The sequence below is a fragment of the Pholcus phalangioides genome, unplaced genomic scaffold (genome assembly GCF_987345545.1).
Source record: "Pholcus phalangioides strain wild (caught in Gottingen) unplaced genomic scaffold, Ppha-v1.0 ptg000042l_1, whole genome shotgun sequence".
Taxonomy (NCBI): domain Eukaryota; kingdom Metazoa; phylum Arthropoda; class Arachnida; order Araneae; family Pholcidae; genus Pholcus; species Pholcus phalangioides.
Genome location: NW_028301628.1, coordinates 18,479,881 through 18,492,707, shown reverse-complemented (window position 1 = coordinate 18,492,707; position 12,827 = coordinate 18,479,881).

Sequence of the window (12,827 nt, the reverse complement as noted above, 5' to 3'; positions counted from 1 at the left end):
TCTTCTTCGTATAATATCAAATCTGAAGGATCACGATGCTCAGCACGTTTTATTTCTCATAACCAATTCCATTCGTTTTTCTCTTCATAAAAATCTTTTATGACATCACATTTATCACACATTGGGGGATATATTTTTGATTTTAACATTGATTCTGTGCGTAAAAAGAGCGTTCATTCAATTTAGGTTTCAAAACGAAGTACACTAATTTTGGATGGAGCGGTACATCCGACTCCACCCGAGAACGGTCGGACACATTGATCTTCTGGAGAGTTCTAAATCCTGGAGACATATCATAAAAACAAAATTTCAGCTAACTCACTGTTGCAATGACGAATTCAGGAAAGAAAATCCAACTGCCTCCGCTGAGAATCGAACCACCGTCTTCCCTCGTAATCTGGGCGAGTGCTACTACGCTACAGAAGCAACGAACATCTTTACTTAGAACATATACCGTATAGGTTCAATGGGAAAATACATTTACAGTCAGGCCTAACTCAGTTATAACTCATATATACTGACATTTGCCAATTTGCCACCAGATGGCGACTTGTATGAGGATGTGTGTGTGTGATGTCCCTCTCCGCTATTCATACATCATTATAACCTGCAAAGAGTGTACTGTATTACGAGAGTAATACTGTATTACTGAGTGTATTACGAGATATGTTTTCGTGGATTTTACCCGCTCCCTCCTCTTTTAACCTCAGGGATATCTGCATCAAATGCGCACAAAACTTTTGTATGCAGTGAAAACGCGTTGCTGCAACAGTTCTTCTAGCCTATTGTCATCGCAAAATCCATAAATTTTAGGGTGATTGATAACGTATACGAAGCTCGCTGATAGCCATTAAGAGTGGGCATTGTTTGGACCATCAACTGGTGCCTTGACTTCTCGTGGAGGTATCGCACCATCGGCTCCTCCTCGTCAACTCCGGTATAACCACCGATGGAACATGTCCGAGGACCAAGTTCGCGAGCCACACCGTCACCTTGGTCCACCTCTACTATCCAGGGCATCGCTACTTCCCTGGTGGCTTTTCTCGGATCAGGTGCCACCATATTTGCAGGAAGGCTAGGGTCACCAATCCTATCCTTTGCACACTTCACCCGAAGGTAACGCACCTCAAGCCATGCCATCATTTTGATCCTCCGCAAGGTTTCTGGGATTGATTAAGTCCCTCCGCCTTGCGGTATCTCTTAGATCCGGCGCCACTGCAAACACCACACACGTTGGTTCACGGAGATGGATCATCGGGTTCAAAGGACATCGTCCACGCGAGACCCTCCTCCATCAGCTACTAACGCCCCCCCACCACGAGAAGGTGGAGTGTGGTGATTTGGAAGATGAGGCTAATTCCCTTGAGGATTCTGGGAATCACTCCCTTGGATTCCACCCGAGGACCTTGAATGGATCTCGCTGTGCATATTTCTTGCGCACTGTCTATCTTGTCGGGCGAGACTGTTTGGCGAGGGGGGTCTGGTACTGCGCTACCGTGTGGGGAGAACCCCCCCCCCCCCCGTGGCCACGAGGTAGTCTCGGAACTCGACAACGCCTTTTCTCGCACCTTGGGGCTGGTGCGACACTGCTCTCCCCACAACACCCATTGGGGCTTGGGGACCACGGTGAATGCACCATGACCAGACAGACTTGGGGCCCAATCCTAGTCTGTCTTAATAGTCACCCCATACCGACCGACCACAGATAGATGTAATGCTCATCAATCCACTCTGGTTTCCTCTCCAGTCGCTTTAACAAGGCTCACCTCATCCACTTTTGGGTCAGCGATGAAAGTCAAGTAGCAGTGATGGAAGTAGTAGAACACTACACCACACTGGAACTTACCGGACCCGGTGGCATTAAGAGTGGACACTTAAGTGATTTATTTATTGCTTGTTACTGAGAATACGCAGATGTGGCGAGCCCTGAAGAAACGGGCTTCAATTGTTTTGACGGTCATATGGCCTTTCGGAATTTTTTTCTTTTCTCAATGTTTTCAGCCTTACCCCTAGAGGGTAAGAAAGTCCATTGTAAGCATTTCGAGGGTACAAGTCTGCGGAAAAGAGCCAGATACGATACGAACTTTGCTAGCAGACTGTCAAATTCGCCGTTCGTAATGTCGAAAAAACGAAAAACGCTCTGTCTAAAAACAACTGGAAATTTTGGAAGAATTCGACAAGAATTTTAAATTAATAACGAAAGTTGATCTTGTAAAACAGTTGAATATCCTCGTTTCAACTTTGAAAATGATTATAAAGATATGATTATAAATTTTATTTCTGTAAGTGAATTGAAATGCGATTTAATTTTTCCTTAAGTATGATTGAAATTGTATATTTTTTACACAGAAAAAAGCAGCAATATCAATAACTTCCTTTAGCTTTTAGTGATCATTTAGTGCAGAATTTTGATGTTATTAGACGCCTTCAGAAGAAATAAAACCAGTGACGAAGTTATAGTTAAATTCAAAACAATGTTGATCAAAATATAAAAAAAATATAGTTTTTTTGTGTAGCGATTTCAAAATTCTCCTAAAAAATACCGCTATAGAAGAGATTATCGTAGTATAGCAGCGTTCGAAATCATTGATGGTCCGCTGGTCCGAAACCACTGTTTAAAAAATCGGACCACTGAGAAAAAAATTTCGGTGGTCCGCGGTACCAGTGACTTTTATTTTTCAATTCTAACGCCGTGTAGGATATCGTTGTATTGAGGGGTTGAACATTTAACTTTACTAGGCAATTACAAACAGGATTAGAAGAAAATGTCATTCTAGATGTATTTATTATCGATTGTCGTTGCAGCGAGGTTCAGGATCTTCTCATCGGGTGGTGGGGGAAATTCAAATTTTTTATTCTTCCCGAAAGGGGTTTCGTTTTTTTTACTGCAAAAATGCACCATAATTTTTTCTCAATGGGGAGGGAGCGCAAACTTTTTAGGAGGGATGAGGTTTCCGGTCATACATTTCTGTGTAATTGTTTTGTTTTTGTGTGTGTATATGTATATATATATATATATATATACATATATACACATACGACGCACAATCACATTTTTAAATTACACGTTTGAACAAAAATATTCAACATCAAATCGAGTTAATTTACATCGTTTCGACACTCCGCTAAATCGCTAATTTTGAAAGGCATTGTTTTTTCTTGAAATATTTAAAGACGACGAATTTAAGCAGATAACACTGAAAAAAAGAAGAAATAAATATATAAATACCATTGTGTCTAAATTCCGTTTTTTTTTTTCATCTTCTTCGTTTAAAGTATGGCCATAATGTAGGCATTATTCATTTGGAAATCCCTGATGGAAATTGCTTTCAATGTCGAGTTTTATTTCTCTTTGTTTCCGTCCATTTGAATAAAAAAAGACCTATCTACTTCAAAGAGAGCATTCTCGTAAGAAAAGAAAAACATGCGATGTTATTCGTTTATCATGATTTATGTTCTTGAAATACTATTCATCTACATGCAGATAAAATCCCATACGTAAATGAAAGAAAAAAAAATGTTTACTGAAATATAATAAGGGAAATTTTCCAGAGATGAAAGAAAGATAATCCTCCGTTTTTTTTTCTTTTTAGTATGTTTTCATCTTTGTAGAAAAATTCTGTTTTTCCACAAAGAAATTATATTTATATTCACGTTATTCGGTATTTCAAACGAAAAAAGATATTATAATCGGTAGAAGAGTGTACACGTACATGTTATTCGTGTGTTTACATACTTATTTCGAGTATAACGCTATTTAAAAAAGAAAAAAAATTAATTGAATATCGAGCCAAAGTAAACACGGAGATCCTTATTTATTTAGGACTCAGTGATACACCATTAATTATGAGGTTTCAACTAATTATTGATTCGGTTACTTGAACTTTCTCGCCCTGAAATTTTAAGACGATTGAAAATGTTTATTGAATTATTTATGTCTCCATAAATCTTGTCTCAAGTGTCTTAAAGAAGATAACCTAAATATAATTAACTTTTAAATTGAAATCAGAAGTTTAATTCGTGTTTTTTATCCGCCGAATTATTATCATTTTACTGTATTTTTGTTTCTGATCTGTCCAAACAGTTGATAAGAAATAATAAATTAATATATAATTTGACCTGATATATATATATATATATATATATATATATATCAGGTCAAATTTTTTTAAAATATTTCCTGAATATTTCTGAATGTTTTATGAGCTTGTTTTAATCATAATTTCGATGAGTTGTTTGAGAACAGCTATTGAGTTAGTAAATATTTGATGAATTATTTCGGAATGTTGAATAAATTACTCGTGAATGAGTAAAAAGCGAAAATTTGGTTATTTAAAAAAATTTGTTGGTCATTTTTAAATATTTTTGACGAGTAACCTATAGTTACTCGTGTAATATCTGGCGAGTTATTAGTTGATTGGGGGGGGGGGGTAGGGGGTATTTGGTGAATCACGGACCCCTTGTGAAATATTTGATATTTTGATTGAATTAATTTTTTTTGCACGTATGGTGGATTAATTTAAGTTTTAAAAATTAATTTACACCAATTAATAAGCATTAATTTCATCTTTCAAGAGATTACCAGATTTTTGTACAGCTATTCCATATCTTGCAGATACAGGTAATGTCCTGTCAGCGTCCTTTTCGTGCTTTTATTAAATAAGCAAAATGTCTGTACTGCCCCTGGCAGAAAGTGTTCGTTCATCCACGAAAACACTAGCAATGCCACGTTTGAACCGCAATAAATAAATAAAAAATAATCTTTTTTCTTTCGAGTAAAAACTTTTGTTAATAATTTTGAATTTGGAATAAATAAAAAAAGTCATAAATTTATTTCAATTTGACCATGAAAATAAATTTGTAAACTTGGAACACCCGAGAAAAAAATGTTCGATCTTTTCAGTTATGAGGAAAAAAATGATCGCTCACTGTTTGAAACAAATGTGTTGACTCGAAACTTGACGCAATTGCAAAATAACCAGACAATGCATAAAAAGTGAACCCAAAGGGTTTTTATCATCACAATTTTTTCTGAAAGTGTAAAAGATATTCTTCACTTCTTTTTCTTCTTCCAGAAGATATCTTTGTAATGATTTTAAAAAACAGATAGTTTCCATCTTGAAATATGGTGTTTCTCAAAGGAAGGGGGGAAGGGGGTTGCAAGAATCTTTAGCTGTGCTCAAAGTACGGTGTGCTGCATTTGGATGAAATATTGGAGGGCTGGCGGTGTAGAAAATTTGCTTCGATCTGGTCACCCTCGTAGTACCACAAAGAGAGATAGAAAAGTGATCGCAATTGCCCAGAAAAATTATCGTGTCACCTCGAAATAGCTGAATGCAGAGTGGGGGAAGAATACAGAAAACCAGACACACCCCCACGTTAATATTCAGAGAGAACTTTTAACGTGTAGGGGAAAGGGGGTGAAGTATACAACGTTCGGGTCTGTAACCGTACCGGACGCAATCTAGAAAAGGGATTCAGGTACTGCAAATCAACTCCTAAACCTCATTTAACTTGGCAGCAGAAGAGGTCTCGGTTGCTATCGTGTCCACTGGGCATGAATGATTGGAATAAAGTCATTTTCAGTGATGAGTCAAGAATCAGCTTGGGGACCGAGGATAGCTACATCAAATTCGTCTGGAGAAGAGCAGGAGAAAAGCTTAAAGATGAATGCATTGATATAAAAAAACTAAATTTCGACGCTCGTTTACCATGTGGAGTTTTGCATGACAGCTTACGGATTAGGGGAACTGAGCATCGTGAAGCGTACAGTCAACTCAGAAGTATACATGGACATTCTTGAAAACTTTGTGATTCCCAGTGTTGACAATTGGTTTGGGGATTCGACTGACTTTAAGATCATGATGACGACAATTGTTGTGAAGTCACACAATTTCCCCGCCAACAACCTGCATGCCGTCGCCAAGAGGCTGGTTTGGCGGAAAAGAAAACCTGTGCCGAGGGGACATCTATCATCTCCACCAACATGATCCGACCACGCCATCCACCACACTGATCGCGGTCCTCCATGCCGTCTACATACCTCCCTTCAACTGGATCAACTGACCCTCTCATCTACACATCTGCATCTTGCCGGACGTCCCCGTAACAAAGTTGTGAAGGACTATTAAGGACTTGATAATCGTCGGTGTCGTCCAGATGAGATAACCAATGGACCGTAACACCGTGAGTACAGACGTGTAATAACCATGTTCTTGTCCTTAAATTAATTGTAATTTCCTCTCTGCTGGGCTAAGTTCCCATCCTCATTAATTTAACGTAACTCGGGGGCCCCCTTTCTATTCCGAATGTAAGAATCATTGTATCTGTAAATCTGATTGTATCTGGAACATTATTATGCAACTCTTATGCTCTGAATCTTCTAATGTTACTTATTGTTTTAATGTTTTCTTTGGAATCACCTATCTTCCCCCTCCGTTCATGACAATTCATGACACAATGCCTCTTGCCATCGCAGCAAAAAAAGTTGAGAGGTATCTAAGAATTGCTAACATTTCAACGACGGACTGGCCTGCCAACAGTTCAGATATAAACTCAATCAAGAATGTTTGGTACCAGTTGAAGGAGAGGGTAGACTCCAAAAGGCCCAATAATGTCATGGAACTGAAGCAAGCAATTAGAGACTGATGGGAAGACATTTCTTCGTCCTACTGCGAACAACTTATTGCTTTTATGATCCAAAGGATGAAAGCCATCATCCGGGACAAAGGTGGAATTGCGAAATATTAAATTTCTTATTTTTAGATCCCATAATCAATCACATTTTTCTTCAGAACTGAAGTTTATCGAACATTTTTCTCGGGTGTTACAAGTTTATAAATTGATTTTCATGGTCAAATTGTAATGAATTTATGATTTTTTCCCTTATTCTGAATTCGAAATTGATTTTAACAAAAATTTTCACTCGAAAAAAAAGAACGATTATTAGTATTTTTTTTTTGTTACGTTTTAAGCGCAGCACTGCTAGTGTTTTTGTCGGTGAAGGAACACTTTCTGCCAGGCTTGGTGTTTGTTGGAACATGGTAAACGAATGTGATCTCAAACGAGGATAAACTTTCATTCATTATTAAAGAAAAATTCTATTTCGGAAATACAGTACTACTACTTAACCGTATTTGCGGAATTTCTAACGAATTTGCACATGCCAAAATGCAGGGCCGTAACTAGGAGTTTTGGCGCTCCGGTGAAAGCCCGAATTTCGGACATTAACCGGTTGAATTGGGCTGGCCATTAGCAACATGTATAATAGTCTATTCCTTCATAAGGGTTCGGCACTTTTCAATCCTCCCAGTAATTGAAGAAAGCCCGGACAGCGCTGGGTATTGTAGCTAGTAGTTAATAAAAATACACGTAAAACGCGTTTGAATATCCTGTCAAGTGATTCTTTCATCACACAACTTCGTTTTTTTTTCTTCTTAAAGGGAACAAAACAGTTCTATGTCAGAGAAACTTTTTTCTGTGTTTACTTCTCAGTCACATGAATTTTCTAATCTCAACAGTATTTAATACTTGGAACAATATCTTGGGCTTTGAATATTTCAAATAATGTTTCCAGAGAAAGCAAAATAATTGAAAACTCGACAACATGTCTCCGGTTTCCAGTTAGTAGTTGAAAAAAATCCATCGCTTTTGAAATCGATCGTGGAAATCTGAATCCGTGTTTTCGATGAAAAACCTTCTTTTTCATAAATTTCAAATCTTTCTCTTCTTCATAAGCGTTATTTGTTCGTTAATTGGAGAGGATGTCGATCATTGCTGTCGAACATGCTCTCATAAAGCTACAAGATTTTTCAACTGACGAAGCACAGACCACCAAAGCTGACCGTATTTCATACAGACTAATGCGGGATGCTCAGCCAATTATTCCTATCCAGTTGTGTGTTTAGCAATAGGTAAAATTACGTCATTAACACTATACATGCTAAGAAAGACTCAAAGATGGTCGATAACTAGAAACTAAATCGGCAGATACCACTATGAAGATCAAGGACTTCAACCCATGACCCACGGCCCAAATGTAACCCTCCCAGCTTTTTCTGTGGCCCGCTGACCCTTTTTTGAAAATAGTTATTTATACATTAAAAAACAAATGAATTCCAAAAAAAAAAAAAAAAAGTTAAAGAGCACTGGCCATCAAAAATTTAGCACTGTGAGATACTTTTCAGATTCAATAGTAAGGTTTCAGTTAATTCATTTGATACGTAAGATAAATAATCTGAATATCGATGAAATTAATCTGAATATCGATGAAAGTAATCTGAATATCGATGAAAGTAATCTGAATATCGATGAAAGTAATCTGAATATCGATAAAAGAATATGAATATCGATAAAAAGAATCTGAATATCAATATCTTAGTGATACATATATAGGGTTCGATATATAGGGGACCAACCGAAGCCGGACGAAAGAATTTAGGACATTGGACGGACCAACTGGGCTAGGCACTTTGCGAAGTGGTCAGCTTCGGGCTTTGGCAGTAACATACACAATACTGGCAGCAATAAAGAATTGACAAACCGTTGTAAACGCATATGCATATCTGAAACGGGTTGTTAGGGAGCCATGGTAACCAAAGTAAACATAATAAAAGTTATTGTTGAAGCTCAGAAACCGTTGTTGCTCGACAGTTTTTTTGCTTATTTCGGGCATTTGCCCAGCTCTCACCAACTTTTAAAGTAGCTTATCGGTCAATCCGGGTCCTGTTTCATATACAGTCAAACCTCGTTAGTGCGTCACCGGGTTAATGCGTCACTCCGCTTAACGGGCCACTTTTTGGAAGTTCCAATTGTCCTCAGGCAGGAATTGGCACAGCTATGGCTTACTCAGTTTAACGAGTCACTCGGCTTACTAAGTAATATTTTTGCTCTCCCAAGAGACTCATTAACAAGGTTGGCTGTACATGCAAAATTTGACGACGATCGTCTAAAAATTCTAGATTTTTATAGAGAACACACACACAAAAAACAATTATATATACACTGAAGAGCCAAAAAAACTGGTACACCTGCCTAATATCGTGTAGGGCCCCCGCGAGCCCGCAAAAGTGCCGCAACACGACGTGGCATGGACTCGACTAATGTCTGAAGTAGCGCTGGCATAAATTCGTAGGAGTAAGAGGGGGTGGAGATCTCTTCTGAATAGCACGTTGCAAGGCATCCCAGATATGTTCAATAATGTTCATGTCTGGGGATTTAGGTGACCAGCGGAAGTGTCTAAAGTCAGAAGAGTGTTCCTGGAGCCACTTTGCAGCAATTCTGGACGTGTGGGGTGTCGCATTGTCCTGCTGAAATTGTCCATGTCCGTCGGAATGCACAATGGGCATGAATGGGTGCAGGTGATCAGACAGGATGCTTACGTACCTGTCACCTGTCAGAGTCGTATCTAGACGTATCAGGGGTCCCATATCACGCCAACTGCACACGCCCCATACCATCACAGAGCCTCCACCAGCTTGAACAGTCCCCTGTTGACATGTAGGATCCATGGATTCATGAGGTTATCTCCATATCCGTACACGTCCATCAGCTCGAAGCAATTGGAACCGAGACTCGTCAGACCAGGGGATGTACCACCTTCTGATTCTTAATAAGAATCCGCTTCTTAACTATGGATTTGATCTTTAGTTAAGAATCGAGAGAGAACTTTGCTACCACATTCTTAACTAAGAATCGTTTTTGTTCCATAGTTAAGAACCAAGGCTACCCACTTCTTAGCTTGATTCTTAGTAAACATTTTTTTTCTTCTATGCGAGATAACTTAAATTCTTTCTTTAATAGAAGTTTTCTATGATTCAAATTTTAAAAAATGGAAAAAAAAATTAACAATGCATTTTTATTTCAAAATAAGGAATTCGTCAGACTTTTTAAGTTATCGAAAAGTTATCTGAAGGTTGTGTGGGAGAATTGAAAACAGTGTTAGAGTCCATATACAGCACATATATGTTGATAATAGTGATAAAATATCGGATTATTTCAATAAAGTTTGATAAATTTTGCTACATTTATCACATTTACCAGTGATTATGCATAATTCTCAAATTTTCAATCCATAAATATCATGATCGATGAGTCGTAAACACAATTTTTTTCATATTATGGCAACTTAATATAACTCATATTATGGAATTATTAAATTCAAATCATATATGATTTGAAATTTTTTATTAGTTTAAAACTTGAGAGAAAATTGAATTTCGCCCACAAAATATGTGAGATAAAGCTTTAATCGGCCGAAATATAATTGTACATAAATTAAAAATCATTATTAACCTGCTGCTGCGTTTGTTTTTTTCACATACTTCGGTGTACGTGAAAAAGCCAACATTACAGAAGCGATGACCATTTTTAATATTGGTGTATTATCTGATCACTATATATTATTTTTATTTGGCCACGAAGCAGCTATGCAATACATGTACAGTACCACGTTCATTTCGCCATGACAATTAATTTAAAGAAACATGAAGCATATTATAAAAATTATTATTAGTCTTGTAATGTTAGCTTCACTTACATACATAATGTAAACACAACGATGATTCATTTATCGCAGTAACCATGGTTTGACAATTATGCATAATGATCTACAAATGTGATAGATTCACGGTATATGAGCAAAATTTATCAAACTTACCGAAATGGCCGGTGATTATTTATATAATAACCGCAGCTCTTTATCACTTTCACCATAACATATATAGCATAGCCCCTCTTCATGGAGGATGGCAGGGATCCATCCCAATGAACGTGGGATGAATCTTTGATTCGAATCATATCGGATGATTAAGTATGGATGTGTTTGTTTTTTACTGTAACATGTTAAAAAAATATTATGTATTATGTCATTTCTTCAAAACCGTATTCACATTTGCTGAAATAATCTCCGCCATTTTTTCAGGCTAGCGTCGCTCTAAAATTTCTTTTCCTCCTTATCTTGTCAACAACAAGCTGTTGTTAATTTTTAGCTGGGCGCTGATTGGCCAATGGCGAAATTCCCCAAAAGGGAAATTTATCGGCCTGTCCATCGTCACGTGACCTTAAAAATAACTTTTAACAATCACATCGTGGTTGCATTCGGAGCTCGATTCTTAACGTGATTCTTACGAACCGATTCTTACGTATGGATGATTGGTTATTAAGAATCAGAAGGTGGTACACCCCCTGGCAACGTGTTTCCAGTCCTCAACAGTTTAATGTCGGTGTTGTCGGGCCCAGGCGAGGCGTAAAGCTTTGTGTCGTGCAGTCATCAAGAGTACACGAGTGGGCCTTCGGCTCCGAAAGCCCATATCGATGATGTTTCGTTGAATGGTTCGCACGCTGACACTTGTTGATGGCCCAGCATTGAAATCTGCAGCAATTTGCGGAAGGGTTGCACGTCTGTCACGTTTAATGATTCTCGTCAGTCGTCGTTGGTCCCGTTCTTGCATGATCTTTTTCGGGCCGCAGCGATGTCGTAGATTTAATTCTTTACCGGATTCCCGATATTCACGGTACACTCGTGAAATGGTCGCTTTTTTTAGCTCTTCAGTTTATATACTGTATTGAAATAAAATGAAAAAAAAAAGAAGAGTTCCTTATTTATTATTATTTATACTCCCAATGGGGCGGGGTATTCGACACTTCGAAATTGTAAACAGTGATACATCATAAGTCGTGAGAAGAATCTTTGTTACGGTGATCAATAACACGATAGATGTTGTCGCGGTGTGACTTAAGGCGGTGAGATGTTGAGGCTTAAAGTTGCAAAGAGAAACCAATAGACGGAATGACAGAAACGCACGGAATGACAGAAACGCATTCACGGGCTGATAATGTCTTCCCGATCATTTTTTATTGTCCACCTCGTGTTTTATTTTATTTTATTTTTAAAATTGGGAAACTAACTATACTCTGTGTCATAATAAGAGATCACTTCTGTGAACTTTATTTTATGAACGAGTCTATAAATGTAAAGGTTGACACAGACTGTCAAACATTAGTTTTTATTGCAAGATTTTTCGTCGCAGTCTAGGTCGATTAATCAAAAGGAATGTGAATGACATAAGAGATCAACGCCCTCCATTCCATTGCCCTACCACATTTTAATTTTGAAAAAAAACATTTGAAGAATATCCGAAGGGGCCAAGCTGGACATATGACGTCACAAAGAACAAAAGGCAACAGCTATGATGTCAAAACTGATAATAAAAATACTGAAGTGAAGGAAACAACTCTGACCACCACAGACACTTTTTCATTCTGACCACGTTTTTCGTTAGGACAGAACGTGTTTTCCGAAACATATGTCGGTGTATTGTTGTTTGTCCTAATCTCGTTGTGAATATTTTCTATACTCTAGGTCAAATTCTTTCTAAGGCCTGCCGTCTACTTGAAGCGATAAACAAGTCGAACGCAGTTATCTGTATTTACAAGACTAATCCCATTACAAAGAAAGTAAGAGGTCATACACTGCAAACGACCTTGAGCGAGTGACAGCAGCAGACGAGTGACGAATCCGGCTGAATTTGGATTTCACGCAGGTGAAACTTTTCTGCGCAGGTGCAGTGTGATTGATAATTTTTTCCTCTCGCACTCGCGTGTCCTTTTCCGCGTGAACATTGAAGCTAATTTTTGATAATTGATGTTTATGGGTTGTGGTGGTACGTAGTAATCCATCAAATAAATATTATTTATTAATGTACAATACGAACGCCATCTCCGAGTTTGTGCCAGATGTCACATCAAGTACGGACTCAACAGATATAGGCTCTATAGATTGATATTTCTCAAAAATTTTAGGTTTTCGATATTTCCTTAAGGTTATT